This window comes from Rhynchophorus ferrugineus, unplaced genomic scaffold (assembly GCF_030347505.1).
Source record: "Rhynchophorus ferrugineus isolate W39M unplaced genomic scaffold, kcgeb_rfMv2 rfM9, whole genome shotgun sequence".
NCBI classification, from domain to species: domain Eukaryota; kingdom Metazoa; phylum Arthropoda; class Insecta; order Coleoptera; family Curculionidae; genus Rhynchophorus; species Rhynchophorus ferrugineus.
In genome coordinates, this window is record NW_027472588.1 from 37,746,819 (window position 1) to 37,767,863 (window position 21,045).

The following is a 21,045-nucleotide window of genomic DNA, read 5'->3' on the forward strand; positions in this document are numbered from 1 at the left end:
ATTACTGTGTGATTACTGTGATTGAAAATACCAAAGCCAATAAGTAGACAGAGTTAGAAATAAATTGTGCTTCTAGTAAGTTACATCGTACAGGAACCAGATAATACAGTACCCCTTCTTGACAGTTAAATGCGTTAGAGATTAAGTATTGATACTGTAGCGACCTTGAGGCATGTCGAATTTTACATAGTGGAATAACGGTACGGAATGAAGTACCCAGAAATATAATCCCAGATGTTGAACACGGGCGGGGTGCCAACAGCGATAACTAGAACACGATAACGAATATCTGGCAACCCCGGACGTTTATCTGGGATGTTATGGAAGGGTATTTTCAATCATTCAGTATCTGACCACCGTTCAATTTGGACGTGCCACCATCGACTGCCCGAGCCTCGTCACCAGGTAACACCGGTGCCATCCGTTTTATCTATTTTGTATTTTCTACATTTTTTATATTGCCAATTAATAACGGTCACATAATGTTGACATCACTGTTTCATTTCGTTTACCTCCATTCACCGAGCCATACCATTTACCCCAAAATAAAATATTAAGTTGCTGCTGTTTTACTGGAAATATTATTAACGTGTTGCACCTGCAGTGAATATAAACATGAGGACTGGGGATTAAAATCTGTTAAAACTTGAAAAACAATATAACGTTCCATTCACCAAAGAGAAGCGGTCTACATACGAAGGGGGTGACGAATCAAAATCACTTTGATATTGGCTCTATTCGGAATAAAATATATGATTGAAAATTGATTAATTTTTTCAATATTATGTTTCCGTTATCATAATTTAGTATAATTATTTCAGAGAAAACAGTCAATCTAGAATGTAATCAGAAAACTCAGAAATAAGCAGCTCTTTGGGGGAGAATTATATCAAATCGTTACTCGATAAATACAAATAAAACACAAACATTTAGTGTTTTATGTAATTTACTTTTTTTGCAGAAACCAGCACGAAAAAATATACACAATAGATCAGCTGGCGGAACGGACCACAGAGTATACATTGTCTACAATAAAATTCGGTTTGGTTTGATAAAGTATATCTGAGAAAGAAATTGACAGATGGTGAAATCGTGTTTGATAGTTTAAATAGTTATAGTAATTGACTTGAACAATGATTCTGATAGTGTAAGTGATAGTGACTGTAAGATTTCTATGCATAATAAGTGTGCAATCGTTCAGAATATACCTGAGCATTTTTTTTGGTATGTATGAGGAGAGAATGAATACTGACTCTTTCACGATAATATGACAAAAGCATTAAGGAGAATGCAGTGATTAAATCACAAGGTATAGAGAAAATATATAGAATTTTATGGCCATTACTTGGCCATAAAATTGTTAATTAGATGGATTAGACATCCAGGGGATACCACTATATAAAAAACGCGCCTAGAATTCTACTACTTCATAAGTGGTGTGGAAAAGAGTTCGATGTTAATATAATAGAACACCCCTAACATATAAACTGTTGTGGCTGTATAATTAATTCTAGTTTAAATCTTTCGAAAATCCTTATAAAATTTAAATAAATTAATAAAACATACATACACATAAACAACAATATTTTTATTACATTTATTTATTTACATTAGAATTTTGTTAGTCAAAGTCAAAGTTGATATGGCAACATTGCAACGTTGTGGCGTCATAAATTTTAATGGCGCGCATTCACTGTTATATTTCAAGGTCTACATTGATTATAAATTTAATAGAGAATAGAAAAAACAACGAAAATCATAGACATTGTCTAATAGTTGTCGGGACGCCCCCGTAGACCATCGAAAAATAAATTTAGATCTCGCGTAGATTTTATTGGCAAATAAATTATACCAAATTGTACAAATGTCGCAATTCTACAGGGTTATTGTTTATCCCGGCCGAATGTAAATAAATAATCGAACTCGTTATATCGGAATAGTCGAAAGGTCCGGCACGGTTATCGAGAAAACAGAAAGAAATGATTCACGCGCTCCGAGACGCTCGAGATGAATTAATCAAACGACACGACGCGGAAAATGATTTCGGAATTTCGGAAAAGGTGCGAGTCGTGGCGAGTGCGGACGGTATCAACAAAACAATCGTGTTTACTATAAGTATTATCGCTTATATATTAGATAGGAAAACATACAACTTCATATCAGCGGTTGTTTTTAAAATTTTAATACATGTTATATCGACGGCAAGTTTTAAGACAACCTAACCGCAAATTAGTATCAAGACTGATATGTTCCATCTCTTTTCAATCGACTTCAAAAAAGGAGGAGGGTCTATATTCGACTGTATATATTTTTTTAATGTATGTTCGCCGATTTCTTTGCTAATTACGGACCGATTTTCAAAATTCTTTTTTCATTCGAAAGAGTGCACTTCCGAGGTAGTCCCATTGGAACCAAATCAGGATATGTTCGGGGAAAGGGGGGAAATCGAGGGAAACGCTCAAACTGCAAGGGCACGTACAAAGTTTTCACATATATTTTATCTAAAATAGTCAGAAATTTGGGTTTGTTGTTAGTTTGAAATTTGGGCGACCTTGAGGCATGTCGAATTTTACATCGTGGAATAACGGTCTGCAAAATACCCAGAAAGATAATCCCAGATGTTGCACACGGGCGCAATTTTTTCATCTAGATTATCGTAATGGATCCACTTTTCATCACCAGTAACTATACAATGCAAAAAAAACCTTTCCAATTTTGAGATTTTGCCGTTTGCTTGAATTCATACGGCACGAAATACGCAAGCTTTTCGATCATTTCCATGTTCTTCAAGAGATTCGAAATGGTTTCTGTGTCAATTTCAAAAATCTCTTGTCAAATTGTTTTCGCTCTTTGTTTTCGATATCAAAATTGCTACTTTCGAAGTTTCGACGCCAGTACAAGCCCAGCACACAAAAGTCAGCGTTCATAGTGGTTATTTAAAAAAGATTATATGTACGCATGTACATTTGAAATATATAATAATATAGAAATATATAAAGAATGTATGGCTACTGACGTTGTTGCAGACAACATCGTACAGGTTTAGACTTTGTAAAGTAGATAGATACTACTAGATGAAAACTATGAGTTACAAGAAATGGAACAATGTGTGAATATACACAATGGACTGTATCGATGCTGTTGCTTCAATATTGAAATATTTTATATATGACATAAATTTTATTTTATTTCTTTCGTTTTCATCAAAGTATTCAGTGCCTCAGTAAAAAGCTTTTATTTAAATTATTTTAAGTTGTTTAATAAAGAAATTGTTTTTAAAAATTATTATTTATTTAAAAACTATCCATTAACATATAAAACTACAAAAAGTTCTTGTATATAATTTAATAAGCGATAGTTATTGATAAAAATCAATGTAAACAACCGAAAAGCTACCAAACGTGAATACATGATCAGAATACATGCATGCACCTAATATAACACGTGACCCTTAAAGCAACGTATTGAAATCAAAAAGTCAAGAGTCAAAATTGTAACTTAGAATGAATGAAGAGTTTTTTTGGTAATTTTTACTTACAAAAACTGTTAGATTATTGCAAGTTATGTTATATTACGATAATACCTGATAATATTATAGTAGCGAATGGTTATAAATCACAATTAATCACATAATCTCAAAAAGCATGTCAATATTTTTTAATCGAATAAACGTAGCTCACAGAAGCCCTCCTCTGATATCCTAGATGAATTTAATTATGAATTATGGAATTATGGTTATTTTGAAATATTGAAAACATAGAATTGGCAACCATGTATAAAACTTACAACCACATTTTGATTATATGAAACTAAAATATATTTTTTTCAATATAAACATTTATTTTCAATAAAGCATATATTAAAATTAAACATATTACCATATGTAACGTATGCGTATAATTTTTGCATAATTTGTTATAGATTTTGTATTTTATTACACGTATATTTTATCATTATGCATATTCATTGTAATTTTTTAAAATTCATTTATATTTCATATATATAGTAGTTTAAGATACTTAACTTCTATGCCTTGAATATTTACTTTGATTTTGTATTTTGTATGCACTGTATGTCTGTTATTCATATAATATTAATATAATCCTGTCATAAATAATACCATAGAGAAAAAGGAATTATAACACTTTTGGCTTCAGTTAAAACTAGAAAATTATTAACACATATTACATATATTGTCACGAGTAAAAATTTAAAATTCTCAAAATGAATTCATGGTCACTATATAAACAATTAGAAATACATAATTAAGGAAAAAAAACTATTTAACTTTATATTATTAATAATATATTTGTAATTAAATTATTGTAATTGTTATAACAGAATCAAATACCATGGAAATGTTTAAGGTTTCATATAACTATAAAATGTAATGAACTGTATATAAGCGATCAATTTTCAATATGAGTTGTTACAGCAATAAAAGCTAAAACAATAGTATCCATGGTCTAGATTTTAACGAATTAAAATAAAACGCACAGGGAAATACAAGATCATACAACAAGCAACAACAACAACATACATCATGCAACAACATACAACAAGATCTACAAATGGAGTAGGGACTGGAAAATACAGCTTAATAGCAACAAATCTATCCATGACAAGAAGCAGAGCAAATCAGAGTCAAAATCAAACAACTGTAGTCGTAAGATACTCTCAACTTGACCTAAAATCGAAGAGATTGGTTTATCAATCAATCATATAGCCAATTTGAATCTATATCATACAAATATGGGATTGCACTAAAACATCAAACCAACTAGTAATCCAAATAATAACCAAACTACACAAACTTGTATAGTGTATAAGTGTGAGTCTTAGCTTTAGCTTAAGTAGTTTAATTTGATAAATACACATTGATATATTAATCCCGTACTCGTCTTGCTTGTATATTAATGTAAGCACAACAAATTGTATCAAACATGTTTAATGTAAGATATAATTAATATAAAAAAGGAAATCGGATAAGATACAATTTACAATAATATGAACATATTAATGAAAATAAATATTTTAATATTATTTCAAAAACTACCTATATTAATCACAAATAAGTATCGATATTTTAGGAGCTTTAGTAACATATTTGCTGAAAAACATCTAATTTAGCTAACAGAAAAAATATAATAGAATATATTAAAGGTTCTTGATTAAATCTGACAATGTGATGTGAAACTGAAAGTAAAATCAGCTAGACACTAAATAATTGTCGTAACTTTAATGTTTTACATCTTAACAGTAACCTCAATATATGATTTTTTTACTTCCACTGTAGTCTATTAACTATTATTAATATTTGATGAACCATTTTGAATGTCAGAAATCACCTCTTTCAAAAAAAAGTGCTTGGTTTCCTACAAATTTAAGTCAGCAGAACTTTTCTTGGAGGTAAATAAATAAAAAAACAATTGAAATTATATCTTTGGAGGATATGACATTCTTCATCTTACATATATATTCGCTTTTTTCGCATTATATCAGCATTTTCAATAAACATATCTGTATCAAATTGTAACTCAGTGAGAGTTGCTCGGGATTCTGAATTATCGTGTTTTTTTTTTCGTGAATTACTTGTCAAATAGAATCCATCATTATTTTTATGTCTCTTAAATCCTTAAGATAAATTAGGGGGGCTTGGTGAACAGATTATCAGATAAATTTATCAAAGTGTAATGACATTCAATGGAAACTTAACTATTCTTCAGTATCTTAGTCTCCAGATTTTTATCCCTTTCCATGGTTAGTCTTTCAGTTCAGCAATAATATATCATTACTTACAGCAAAATTATTAAGAAAATTATTACGAAATGAAAAACTTTTGGTTGCATGATGACTTGTCTTGAGCTGATGACACTCTGCATTATTACAAACTATGCCATTCAAATAACTAATTCATATTTATCAATAGCGCATCATTAGTAAAATTAAATAATGGAAATAAAGATGTATTCACAACAGAAAATCCTTAGAGGCAAATTAATAACAAAATACATTCGATAATAAATAAAAACTTTTGCATGGAATATGCCACTCTCTATCTCATACATATCTGTGTTTTACTTTTTCATTATTTTTGGATTTAATCCAAATTTGGATATGTCTAAATTAACTATAGCTTTTATCAGTATTTGGCTTCTCAAAGTTTTCAATAACTATCTCTTCAAAGGAACTCCTTCATTATTTTAATATCTTTTGAAATCTCGTAAATATTTTATGAAGGTTGGTAATGAGATAATGAAACTTGAAAACAGCGCTCATTTTATAAAACCTATAATGAAATTCAATGGAAAGTTTTAGATGAACTACCCTTGTCTATTGATTTTTATCCTTTTTCATAGTTTGCCTTTCCGCTTCACAAATGAACCAATGAAAATCAGCAGTAATATGTCATGGTATTATATAAAACTATTTATAAAACTATTAAGCAATGAATGACCATATTTGTTGATCTTAATGAAAATCTTTTGGTTGTCCGATAATGTTTTTCTCTATTGATTTATGTAGTTTTCCATGACTTGTGTTGAGTAGATGACACAGTGCATAATTCCAAGCTTCATCATTCAAATAACTAATTCAAGGTTGCCAATAGCGCATCCTTGTCAAAAGTAAACCATGGAAAGCAAGTTATATTGACAACTAACATTCCTTAGAGCCAAATTAACCAAAAATTATTGAGAATGCATACACACTTTTGCATGGAATATGTTATTCTCCCTTTCATTCATATCTATGTTTAATAATTCCAGTGTATTCAATAAAAATGTATTTTCTATTTTATATATTTCGTGTTTATTTTAATCTTTTTGGTAGTTTTATAATTATTTTATGAAGACCGACGACCAGATGATCAAATTTGAAAATTGCGCTCGTTGCACCAAACTGTAACGAAAATCAATGGAAACTTTTAGTCCTACTATCCTTGTCTATTGATTTTTGTCCATATCCATAGTTTGCCTTTCCGTTTCACAAATGAACCAATGGAATTCAGCAATAATATGTCATGGTATTATGTAAAACTATTTATAAAACTATTAAGCAATGAATAACCATATTTGTTGATCTTAATGAAAATCTTTTGGTTGTCCGATAATGTTTTTCTCTATTGATTTATGTAGTTTTCCATGACTTGTGTTGCGTAGATGACACAGTGCATAATTCTAAGCTTCATCATTCAAATAACTAATTCAAGGTTGTCAATAGCGCATCTATGTCAAAAGTAAACCATGGAAAGCAAGTTATATTGACAAGTAACATTCCTTAGAGCCAAATTAACCAAAAATTATTGAGAATGCATACAAACTTTTGCATGGAATATGTTATTCTCCCTTTCATACATATCTATGTTTAATAATTCCAGTGTATTCAATAAAAATGCATTTTCTATTTTATATATTTCGTGTTTATTTTAATCTCTTTTGTAGTTTTATAATTATTTTATGAAGACCGACGACCAGATGATCAAATTTGAAAATTGCGCTCGTTGCACCAAACTGTAACGAAAATCAATGGAAACTTTTAGTGCTACTATCCTCGACTATTGATTTTTGTCCATATCCATAGTTTGCCTTTCCGTTTCACAAATGAACCAATGGAATTCAGCAATAATATGTCATGGTATTATGTAAAACTATTTATAAAACTATTAAGCAATGAATAACCATATTTGTTGATCTTAATGAAAATCTTTTGGTTGTCCGATAATATTTTTCTCTATTGATTTATGTAGTATTCCATGACTTGTGTTGAGTAGATGACACTGTGCATTATTCCAAGCTTCACCATTCAAGTAACTAATTCGAAGTTGTCAATAGCGCATCAGTGTCAAAAGTAAATCATGGAAAGCAAGTTATATTGTCAACTAACATTCCTTAGAGCCAAATTAACCAAAAATTATTGAGAATTCATACAAACTTTTGCATGGAATATGTCATTCTCTCTTTCATACATATCTATGTTTAATAATTCCAGTGTATTCAATAAAAATTTATTTTCTATTTTATATATTACGTGTTTATTTTAATCTCTTTGGTAGTTTTATAATTATTTTATGAAGACCGACGACCAGATGATCAAATTTGAAAATTGCGCTCGTTGCACCAAACTGTAACGAAAATCAATGGAAACTTTTAGTCCTACTATCCTTGTCTATTGATTTTTGTCCATTTTCATGGTTTGTCTTTCCGTTACATAAAGGAAACAACGAAATCAAGCAGTAATATGTTATTACTTTATATAAAACCATTATTATACTTCTACTTTTTATGAAAAACTTTTGGTTGGGCGATGATATTATCCTCTATTGATCTATATAGTTTTCCATGACTTGTCTTGAGTTGATGACAGTCAACTATATCAATCAATTAATTGAGCGTATTTCAAGGCTATACTTGAGACACTTACCACCAATTATTCACGAGAACAACCAAGTCCCAACAAATCAACACGAAACATTGATCAAAATCCACTTTTGCCTCATCGACCTGAAGACGAGCGACGCACCGATCCGGAAACTAAACCATGGTAGACGCGCGTGGTCCGCGACCGACCCAAAACAGACGGAAAATGCGTGTAGAGCGAGCCCCCAGCGATGTGACAGGATGAAAGACGTATATGGACCGCGACGCTACTCCTCCACGCGACAACACGACAACCTCGTCGACGTACCGCTCGGACGAAACTGAAAATACAGGCGCCGACGTCAAGACGCCGACTCGCTCGGCACCACTCGGCCATCACCGCCGGCAGAATCTTCGGTATCTCAATCGCGGTTTATCTTTCTTTCGGTTTTTTTTCCTCTCGTCGAGAGAGATATGTAAGTGTGCGCGCGTACAAGAGAAACAGTTGCCCCACTGACAGCTCGTGTGTCGCCTTGAGACGTATCAACCAGTGACGAATTTGTTTACTCCCATTCAATAGTTAATCAAATGTAAGATTTTTTTGTGGCGATAAACCTCGGCTGATACAAGATTCCGGCGGTCACTCGAACCGGAAACGTACGAATACGAGAATCTGTTGAACAGTGTTACGTATATGTACAGACTGTTCCTCTATTAACATTTGTTTGTGTACATCATAGAGTAATAGAGATTCAACTCAATAGGGGACTCTGGCGTTAAGTTTTGCTTTGCCCAACATCCAGAGGGAGCCATAATGGGCATTCAAGTAATTTGATTGGTCAATTTAAATCTCTATTATAGGCACCTGTAAGAAAAATATTTTACTGTGAAGACATTTGATTGGCTCACTAGTAATGTTTGGCACGTGACAGCCTTGACGTCATGTTTAATTGACCAATGAAATTTAAATAAAAAAAACTATTTTTTTCAGAAATTAAATTAATCTGTAAAAATAAATGAATATAAATATAAATTTATAATGTCAATTTATCTACAAAATATAAATATAATATAAAAATAAATATATCTATAAAATATAAATATTATATACATATACTAGCGACCCGCCCCGGCTTCGCACGGGTGCAATGCTGATACTAAATTAAATACACTACAGAAAAAATATGAACGTTGTATATAAAAACATAGCGGCCCGCTCCGACTTTGCACGGGCATAAAATATATATGCCTATGTCACTCAATGAAAACATGATTAAAATCGATCCAGTATTTTTGGTTCATTCATTACTGCCCTTGGCCTGCACGCATTAAATTTGGAGTAAAACAATTCCTCTTCCCCTATACTTACTATGAAGATTTCCTGCTATCTTTGGAATATCTAAATTCATACAATTTTTATTACATTACACATTTTTAAACGCAAATTTTAAATTTGTAATATCTCCGAAAATATTTGTTTAATTTACATGCTGTAAGGAACCATATTGATCTATATTAATTGCACACTGTATTTAAGGTACTTAATTCGATAAGGATTAATGCCGTATTGCTTAAAATAGCTTCGTAAATAAGCCATTTTCTCACGTAAATAGTAAACAATAAAAATGGTTAATGTGGGTTATCCCTAAAAAATAAACATATACCATCGTGGACTTTTTTATAGACCTTTTTATGGTGTACAATACTGTAGTACATTAATTTGATCTAACTCGTAGGGTTAGGCAGCGTTTTTGCTAATTGCTAAATAAGCCTAAAAAAATAGGTTAATTTACGACATCACGTTAGAAACCTCTAAAATTAGCAATGTTGCCTTAGTATATTATGCATGTATTATACATATAAACCTTCCTCTTGAATCACTCTATCTATTGAAAAAAACCGCATCAAAATCCGTTGCGTAGTTTTAAAGATTTAAGCGCATATAGGGATATAGGGACAGAAAAGGCGACTTTTTTTTATACTATGTAGTGATATGATCTTGAATTCACCGAAAAAAACCGTCCTCGTACGAAGTGGGTGACAAATCAAGATCAGCTTGATGCTAGCTCTATCAGAGATTAAATATATGAAATGTATAAAAACAGTGAGTAGTTCTTCAATACAAACATATTTAATACAATTATTTCAAAGAAAAATGTTAGTCTGAAAACATTTAGATGACGTATGTACAAAATAACTTTGGATATACTGTATATAGTAAATCCAATGTAGCAGTCAACTTACGTTATAAAGAAGTATACTATATTGCCTACCGCAGTGTGTAAATTCGTTTTAATACCAGACAATATTTTCCTTTTAATTTTATTTCAAATTTTTTTGCCGGTTTATAACCTCTTATCGCTAATATCGAACGAGTTTTGCAGGCTGATTCGGTTACATGTTCGAACTTACCAGACAGCATTTATCTGGTATTAAAACAAATTTACAAACTGCAACAGGAAATATATTATACATTTTGATGACGTAAATTCACTGCTACTTTGGGTAGACTGAATCTGTCGAACGAATTCCTCACATATTTCGTGATATCGACCTTTTGGATGGAAGGCGCAGCAGCGAACAGCTCTGGAAAATCATGCATAAATATCATAGAGAGTTATCTGAAAAATAGGAGACAAACATTGTCTGATGAGGCCAGAATTGTTGCTGCCGATCGCCAACTGTGACGAGATTTGTATTGAGATTTAGCAGATCGAAAATGTTATTCGTTTTCGTCTAAAAACGGCCTGAGTTCAAAGCCAGCCTCTAATGACATTCGGTGCTTTTCTTTCTCTATTTAGTCAAGTGTAGAGTAGATAAAGCATTGGCCCCAGTATACTTCCTTGTGGTACACCTGCTTTAGCTTCTTTTATTGTAGAGTAAGCTTCTTCTTGTTTGACTCTATACATTCTGGTTGTAATTTTACAATTTTAGTAGTTTGGTGTGCTGTTTTAGTAACATTTTCTATACTTTATGAGCAAGACTTTCATGCCAAACCTTATCGAAGGCTTGTGCTACATTTAAGAATATAGCTGAGCATACTTTTTCACTTTCGTAGGCTATTTCAATAACATCTGTTATTCTATGCACCTGGTCAATTGTTAAATGCTTAATAAACCCAAACTGGTGAGTTGGTATTAAGTTTTTCCTCTCTACGATCGGTTTTATTCTTTTCAACTTTCAATTACTGACAGTGTCCCGCGGCACCAACAGCAGCAACGTGATGATGATGACGATATATTTATAAATTGAAGTTTGTCTAAAACTATGTATCTGTATATTAATTTAACCTAAATATGTAACTAATAATTAAATCATGCGAGTTCTAACAGCGATAAAACGAATTTCACACTTTGCGACATCCTTTAAAACTACAATGTCGCCTATTCCTGATCCCTTTACGAGTTGCCGAATAACGGCAAACCCCAAAGTTGGAAAAGAAATAATTTTATTCCCGCTATTAAACAGAGCCTCCGTTTCGGAAGTTTCCAGGACTTTATACCCCTCTCGGGGTACCCGATTCGTTTCCCAAGCTGTACCTATACATTTTCACAAACTAATTTATAATATATATCACATTGTTCGGTATTCCATCGATGCCAGATTGAACAGCAAAATATTATTTCGTTATATCCTGCCAGGGACCTGTCGATATTTATATGTGTAATGGAAATTTCGGCAAATATTATTTGTCGCCAACTTATAATTAGAAGACCAGATTTAGCAGATCGAAAATATTATTTGTTTTCGTCTAAAAACGGTCCGAGTTCAAAGTGGACCTCTATTGACGTTCGGTGTTTTTCTTCGTACTTTTATTAGAATAACCGTCGAGGTAACGATCGCCGTGATGTCAAAAATCGATAATTGTTTCAATTAGTCGGCAAAGGAGTATCCTGCTAATTGGATAACGCTCCTCGTAAATATAGCTCTCGCGAGTTCTGCTTCTCCGCTAAATTGTAATAACAAAAAGTTTAAGCTAGTCTAGTCCTAAAGTTACGCCACTACCGACATATTCCACTACTTCGCCTTGCATATTCTCCACTTATAATTAACAAAACAGTTATAACTGAAGTTGTGGTGTGTGGAAGAAGCCAAAATAGAACTCATATTATTGTTTACTTACTAGAAATGGTAATTTTCATTTTGTTTATTAGCTGCTTGTATAGTTCATTTAATCTCATCATCATTTTTTGTTTTAAAAACGGTTGTTATTGACAAAAATTGGTACAATATGTATTAATCAATATATTTTCCATCATTTTGAACAACTTTTCTCATCCTTCTGATAGTATGGTGATACCATGTCGACAGAAAAAACTTCTTCAGCATTTTGAAACCATGTGCCTGTTAAGTGATCATAACGATGCATGCTGCATCGATCGATCTAAACAAGTGAGGTAATCAGACAAAAGGCGCTATGTCTGGAGATTCTTCACCAATTTAGAATTATTTTGCATGTTACTCACTACTGCTGATCTTTTTACAATAATACCTTATTCAGTTTACAAATAACGTCGATGGGCATCTTCAGTAATAGTATAATTTGGTTTTAATAGCTATTAATACACTACACCCTGCTGATCTATGACCAGGAATATTTTGCTTCAGTATCTATGTGAATACACCACAGAAAGCTTTTTATTCTAACAAGCAAATGAAAATAAGGTATTTTCAGTCAATTCGAACACTAACTATTTTGCTTCCTTTTGAATCATTTTCGTCGTATGTAAACATCTAGAGACAATAGATTAATCTACTGCTAAGCTGTCCAAAATTATTTTAAGAATTTGAACTCGGACTTCATCCATAAAGTCTTCGAACTCTTTGGTCCTGCAGTGCGACCTTTGAAATTGAGAACAAATTCACCACCTTCAGTTCATTGAAACCGAAACTAACAACTGATATATGAAGGAGCAGCATGACCATACATTTTTAAAAGTCTTACTGAGTTTTCAGTAGGAGATTTCTCCAAATGACACAACAAAAGTAATGAATTCCGAAAATATTCAAAACCATAGAATTTATGGAGGTATTCGTGTAATCTATTGAATGAAACTATGTTTCCCTTGACACTTTGTTAATAACACTAACTATTATACAACTAATTAACTAATGAAAATGTATGAATGTTTGATTATTGAATTGATGATTGTTGATTGAATGTAAGATGCTTGGACGTTGAAAGATGAATTAATCTGCTGTCTATTTTTCTCCGTGCCCTTGGTCGGTTTTGGTCAGTCTTATTCTGTGCACAGTTCGCGATAAGAAGAAGAGACTTGACGTCACCACAAATTTAACAGTTAGGTTAGAATTTTTAAAAGTTATGTATATTGATACTTTACATTTTCACCAACACATATCGCTGATAATTACTAGGTGTACCGAAATATCATTACCGATTTTTCTAACAGATGCCTGTAGTCTAAAATATGCAATGTTTTAATGTGGCACAAATGTCATTTTATTGTATTAACATCAAGCTTCAAAGTTATACATGTTATGTTTTGTAAAAGTAACACTATCATAGATTTATAAAAGGTTAATTGAAAAGTCCCCCTAACCCACAAAAGATGCGTGTATAAATTTGAAAGCTGTCGGATCATTAGTTTGTGAATTATAGCATTTTGAGTGAAGCAACTTTGAAGATGATCAAACGTAATAAACCCGAGTTTTTGCGTCGATATGTGACAATGGTTGAAACATGGTTCCATTATTTGACTCCGAAATCCAATCGACAGTCATCCGAGTGGGCTGCACACGATGAACCCGCTCCAAAGCATGGGAAAACGCAACAGTCGGCTAGCAGGGTTATGGTATCTGTATTTTGGGATGCGCATGGAATAATTTTCATTGGCTACCTTGAAACAACTACTTTGAAGGACGAAATCGCCGAATTACGTCCGCATTTGAAGGAAAAGAAAGTGCTGCTTGACCAGGACCATGCACCGTGTCACAAATCAGTAAAAACTAATAATGAAAATGAATAATTTTTTCCATTTTCTTGATAAACCGATAATTACTTTCCGGTATACCTGTTAAATATATACAATAGCTAGCCTTATAATACTATATGGTTTACAACATCAAAAAACGCTTGAATACAAATTTTAACATAAAATGCAAGAGAGCAAAATTAAATCGTAGCAAAGTTGAACTACCCGCCATTTCCCATTTTCTCTACACAGTATCTAAGAACGTCATACTGGAAGCTTCTCTTTTAATCCCTTCTTCCCAAGAAAATCCCGAACAAAGCTACTTGTACAAGGCTTAATCAATTATATAAATTACACAAAAACGTTAAATAAAATAGAGAAATAAAATGTTAAATGGTTTCTAATGAAAAATGTAATTATTAATATTTCTTTACATGTATTTTCAGCAAAAAAAACGTATATCTTATACTGTGAAATTATGTTCTAATTATATGTAAGTTAAAGAGTGAAATATTTCAAATTGTTATTTGTAAAATATGAATGAAATGTTTAATTGTTTTTTTATGTAATTTGCTTTTTTAGAAATCCTGAAAAAGTTAGAGTTTAGATGTCTGAACAATATGGTCACAGAAGGTATCGTCTTACCCTCTATAACTGCATAAAATATCGTATCGTACGCATATTATAAATAAAACCGAATTGTTGTGGGATATGGCAAAGAATAACTACAATAAACATACAGGTCGAGAAAAATATATTATGATATAATTGTGAACTAGTGTTAGATTGTAAATTAACAATTTAGTTATTCACTTGAATATTAGCTGAGAATCTGTCAGTGAATGAATGAAACTTTCTGGATGTGGGATTACGATTCATCCTGACAATACCAAGACAAGATGATGAGAATGGAAATAACTAAAGGTGAGTATATCATTGAGGGATCGGATAATGGTGTAAAAGCGCCTGTAAAGTGTGACATATTTATTTGCATAAATATGTCACACATTGTTCAGAATATATCCTTTGGTTAAAATGTACGAAGAGAGAATGAATACTAACTGTTTAATGATGCGTTAGGGAGAATTCAGTTATTAAATCTAATTATCTCAAGAAAAATATACACAGGTAGTAACAGAAGAAACTAAGGAAAAATACAATAATATCAGAGCGATTTGACAAGAAACCGCAACAACCAAGGAAACAAAAATTAAACATAAAAAGGTAAATAAGTCCTCTACTGAAAATAAAATACATTACTTCTATATACAATTGTTAATTATGTGGATAGACCTCCAGGTAACACCATAGGTGGTTTAGAAAAGAGTTGAATGTAAATATAATAAAATAACTTTAACCTACAAACTATTGCGACTGTTTAATTAACTTTTAAGTTTTTCGATAATATACGCAAAATAAATTATATTTAATAACAGTTTTGTTTCACTATTATATTAATATTAGAATGTTGTTAAACATCAAGGCTAGAATAAACTGAAATGCGATATTTTGACGTCATAAATTGAGATGACGTGTGTTCATTGCTATTTTGGATAGACAGATGATTGTAACATTTTATTACTATGTAATGTTAAGCTGAATTAATGACTCTGTAGATATATTATTAGTTCGGTTATTTAATACAGTGCAACGTGCAGAATATTTAAAATATTCTGTTACTAATGAACGTTAATACTGGGAATTTTGTGACTTTTTCTAAACGCGTCATATAAAAATAATTATGGACGTCGGTGTACATCGATTAGTTGGAAAACGAGCCGGCTTAAAACAACTGCAATATAAATCGAAACTAAGCCAGCCTGATTAATATTCGACATGATAAACATCGAGCTCACCTAAATTTTTGTTGTACCAACGCGGCAGCCCCAAGTGGGCTGGATCAATACTGGGCCCGAATGCACAGGCTCGTTCGGAAGCAACAGTTGGCAACTTCGGCTACTTAAGGTGTTAATTGTAAAACAGCTTGAATATTTAACGATACATTCTTGGTTTGATTTTCTTTAATTCCTAAACGGGCAAAATTGTTTTTCGTCAACATTTAGTTATATGATTGAGTGAAATGTAGTTTTAGTGGGTCTGAAATATGAAACTTAACTATCTATTCAAAATTTTTTGAATATACGTCATCAATATGTTTAATATATTGCCTGTCGCAATTTGTAAATTCGTTTTAGAATTTTTTAATTGAATTATTGCATTGTTACTAGTCGTTTCCGACTAATCTACAATTTGTCTTTATGATAGCTTAAATCTAGATATATAACTAGTAGGACCCATCAGCCCTATCTCAGTCTCTGGTGAAACAATGTTTATACAAGCCACCGCTGTATTTTTTATTATATGAGCCTCACTACACAATAATACACAGGATCAGGTGGATTGATTATTTTGAGTCTATGTCCTGTTCTGGTGGTATCCAAAAGTTGCAATGCTTTAATATTCTCATGAGAATTGAGTCTTTTCTCATGCCCTCTTACAATTCCCTTGATTTCTTGTGGGTATATGAAGGTCTCGATGTAGGTAGTCAGTCCTATAGTATTTGGATACCTCTCAGGACTTTGTTCTGAAAAATGTGTAATTTATTTATGTTACTCTTTGCAGAACATCCCCATAATTGAACTCCGTATGTCCATATAGGTTTCAATATTTACTTTCTTTTCTTTTCTTCTTTATATGTTCCTTCCAGAGAAGTTTTGCATTGAGATTCATTCCGAGATATTTAGCGTTGTTGCTATATGGAATGAGCATTATTTAATATTATTGGTACCTGTACGGTCTGATTACTTTCAAGCTTGTGTACAATTACTTATATTGTCAGTTGCCTGTTGTAATTTTCGTGAGGTTTCTTCACTATTGTCTCCGACAGCTATAATCTCAATATTATCAGCAAATGTAGCCATCGTAATATTCTCCATTTGTGGTATATCACAAGTGCAGAGTAGATAAAGCATTGGCTCCAGTAAACTTTCTTTAGCTTCTTTTATTATAAAGTAAGCTTCTTCTTGTTTGATTCTAAACATTCTGGTTGTAATGTACGATTCTAATAGTTCGATGTGTTGTTTTGGCAAAATTTTCTGTAGTTTATGAACAAGACCTTCATGCCAAACCTTATTGAAGGCTTGTGTTACATCTAAGAATGTAGCTAAGCATACTTTTTCTTAGCATTTATGGGATTCTTCTTTGTACAGTACAGAATCAGTATCAGTAGTTCAGTATATACATGGTCAGTATATAGCCCATTTTAAACCTATAACCTATAAAATTTGTTATCGTGTTATGTATTTGTTTTGTATTTGGTTTGTTTATACATAATATTAACAACGTTTCATATATATTATAAGATTCGTATAATATGGCAAATGTAAATACAGATTTAATTGAAGAAAAAGGTAAGTGCATTTAAATTACATACAAAAGTCTTTAAATTGATAAGGATTGCACATGCTTCATATTTGAGTTTTATTGTGTAAATATAACAGTTTTCTTTATAAACTTAACCCTAAGGGCTTTTATTTGTAACTTACTACTATTTAGTTGATCAGCCAATTTTTGGAAATGAGAGAGATCAGAAAGATTTATTTATCTAAACAAAAATCAAAACCTTCAAACAACAAACTTAAAAATGGACGGCTATAGAAAATGCTGACTTCACACAATTTGATCGACCAATCACGTTCCATGTATAGTGGCGGCACAAGGAATTTAAACTAGCCAATAACAATTTGCGATCGCTGCGCTACCGTTGATTGAACTAAACAAAACATTTCCCCAAGGTCGCCTATACCGTGCAATTTCTATTTTTTTTAATTTTTTAATAATTAATTAATAATATAATTAATAATAATTAATTATTATTAATTTTAATTATTTTTTTAAGCCAAAATTAATAGTTGTTTCAGAAATCAAAAAGAGCTCCATAAAAATTTAGCCATATTTCTCCAACTTATATAACATTTATTGTTCACTTGTTGAAATGAATAGGGTTACAGAGCAGATTACAAATTAAAACATTATTTTTAATATTATAAAAACCCACAGTTATTGTGTATATTCAAAATGACTAATGTCAATTTATTTGACAGTATTTACCTAAATATTAGTAACCGCTACTGATACCATCTAATATATAAAATTTTACTTATACTATCATTCTTTCACAAATTTATTATCATATTCTTGAAGTAGATGATTAAAGAAATTTTAATGGATTGTTATTTTACTTTCTGAAACTATGACAATGTAGCAAATTTATGTTAACATTTGATAATCATTAATTCAACACTTTTTTTCAAATATTTTACTGGTTATCTATCTACCAAAATTATATATATTTAGCTATAATTTAATTAGTCAACAAATTTGATTATTAAAAAATAATGACGTAAATAGAACGTTCTTAAGTATAGAGAAATAGAGATTTAACTTCATAAGAAATTTTGGGGAAATGTTTCGCGACCTCCAACACGTAGATAGTCGCTTACCTTTAACATATTGTTTTATTAGCTATGCTATGAGCTGCGACAGGATCTGATTGGTTCATTTCTATGATTTGTTTATTTTGTACGTCATGTTTCAATATGTTCTTAGTTTTTTATAACGTTTATACATTAAATTATTACTTTATTTTATTAATATATACAAGTCGGTAGTTGAAATGCATTCTCGTTCTAGGAAGTGTTGTGTACCCGAATGCACAGATAGCGAGGAAATGTATCATCGTTTTCCGTTGAAAAAGTACCCAGCGATATTTAAGAAATGAGTAGAAAACATTAAAAATCCTAAACTGGTTGGGTTAAAAATGAAACAGATTTATGATCGTTACCATGTCAGACATTTTTCTGATACATTTAAACATTCCTTTAAGTACTTAGGAACAACTTTAAAATACAACCAAGAGCCCATAATATGTACAAATGGAAGTGGATCAAAATCAAATTGATATAGAAAGTAAATTGAAGCAGTCAGTCACATTTCTGTTCATAACTGTTACTATAACCAAACTGTATTACTATATTTGTAGAGCCTATTTCCATCGCTCCAGGGCCACAACTAGGGTGTTCAAAGCAAGTATTATCGACATTTGAACAAAGACACAAACAACCAATCAGATTCTGTCGCGGCTCTTAACATAGCGAATAAAACAAGTAATATCTTAAACGTAGCGACAACTAGATGTTGGACGTCGCAAAACATTTCGTCAAAATTTCCTATGAAGTGAAATCTCTATTTCCTATGGTCAATTATACATGATGTTTAGACTGTCACATGCCAAACATTACTAATGAGCCAATCAAATGTCTTCACAGTAAAATATTTTTCTCACAGGTGCCTATAATAGAGATTTAAATTGATCAATCAAATTACTTGAATCGCCTATTATGGCGCCATCTGGATGTTGGGCAAAGCAAAACTTTGCCCCAGAGTCCCCCATTAAGTTGCATCTCTATTACTCTATGTTCTTAAGAAAGTATATTTAGAGAACATATGAAATAACTGGTTGCATATAATTAATAAAACAAAAATAATTATTAAAAAATAACACATTTATTTCGTCTTAAATACACTTAATATTGGATACTGCGTTTAGTTTGTATGTCCTCGAGTACAGTTTGTAGCTCCTCATCTTCGAACCTGCTGAAATACACTTAATATTGGATACTGCGTTTAGTTTGTATGTCCTCGAGTACAGTTTGTAGCTCCTCATCTTCGAACCTGCCCTCGAGGGAAGGGATCAGTGATTTGGCTTCCTCTGCAGTTTCAGGGCACAAGTTCGCAATGGCGGCCAATTCGAACTTGTGAAGCTTCTTCTGATTAAGTAAACTGCAAATAAAACGGGTTTAAATAGTATTCTGTGTACAACATTACGTCTGATATTTACACGCTATAACAAGTACGTAAGCATATATTCGACCAAAAAAGGAACTGATCATTCGAAAAACTCCCTTATGGGAATTGTCCAAATTATTTTTGTCGTTAGGTTGGTATAAATGTTCCCTTTTCTGACAACACAGAATTTCAACGTCATCTATCATGTAGTTTGTAATGTTTGGCAATTTTGTGAGATCAAATCAGATCAATCAAGAAGGAAAAATACAAAATATACTTCTACTACAGTACTCTGATTTTAAATTAACATGTTTGAAACGAAGACTGCATTAAATTGATATGATACTTGCTCAAAGAATGCCTTTATTAATGAAACCAGAAATGTTTCAACTGTATTAAAGGTTTAGCCATCAAAGACGCATATTTTAGGTAAAATATGCCAGTTTATAACCTTAATACCGCTTTGTGTGCATTACCAGATCGAAATTTCTAACGGAATCAGTTACCGAAATCTTTCGACGGCAGTTTATACTTGGAAATAATCTAGGATAGCAGACGTAACGACTGCTAGCCCTAATAGTGAATCTATTATTATTAATCGATGAACTTGGGTGTTCCGAACGGCCTGCAATATGCATCGATTTTAAAAGTTAAGCTCTAGAGAGCTTTAGTATTTAACGAGCACTCTCCCAACTTCATCCCAAATAAAGTTCCGACGCTCATTTACCACAGAAGGTTATTAGATAATATGAAATTAACATATATATACTTAACCGTTGCTTTTATTATATCAAATAAAATAATTGCATCACTGAATGGTTGCATTATTTATGACTAAAAATTACAGGAACCTATAAAACCATTTTGTAAAAACATATGAATCGCGATCAACAATATACTAACCTCTC

The 21,045-nt window shown here is 31.8% G+C and overlaps 1 protein-coding gene across 6 annotated transcripts in view; it reads right to left on the reverse strand.

The window, feature by feature from the left end:
- Pde9 (Phosphodiesterase 9) overlaps positions 1-8,701 on the reverse strand; it is a 289,689-nt gene extending 280,988 nt beyond the window's left edge. For all 6 annotated transcript variants that reach the window (XR_013007241.1, XM_076414786.1, XM_076414787.1 and 3 more), the window contains exon 1: positions 8,422-8,701. The gene's annotated coding sequence lies outside the window, so the exon portion shown is untranslated. The remainder of the gene's footprint in view (positions 1-8,421) is intronic.
- Between the last annotated feature and the right edge of the window lie 12,344 nt (positions 8,702-21,045).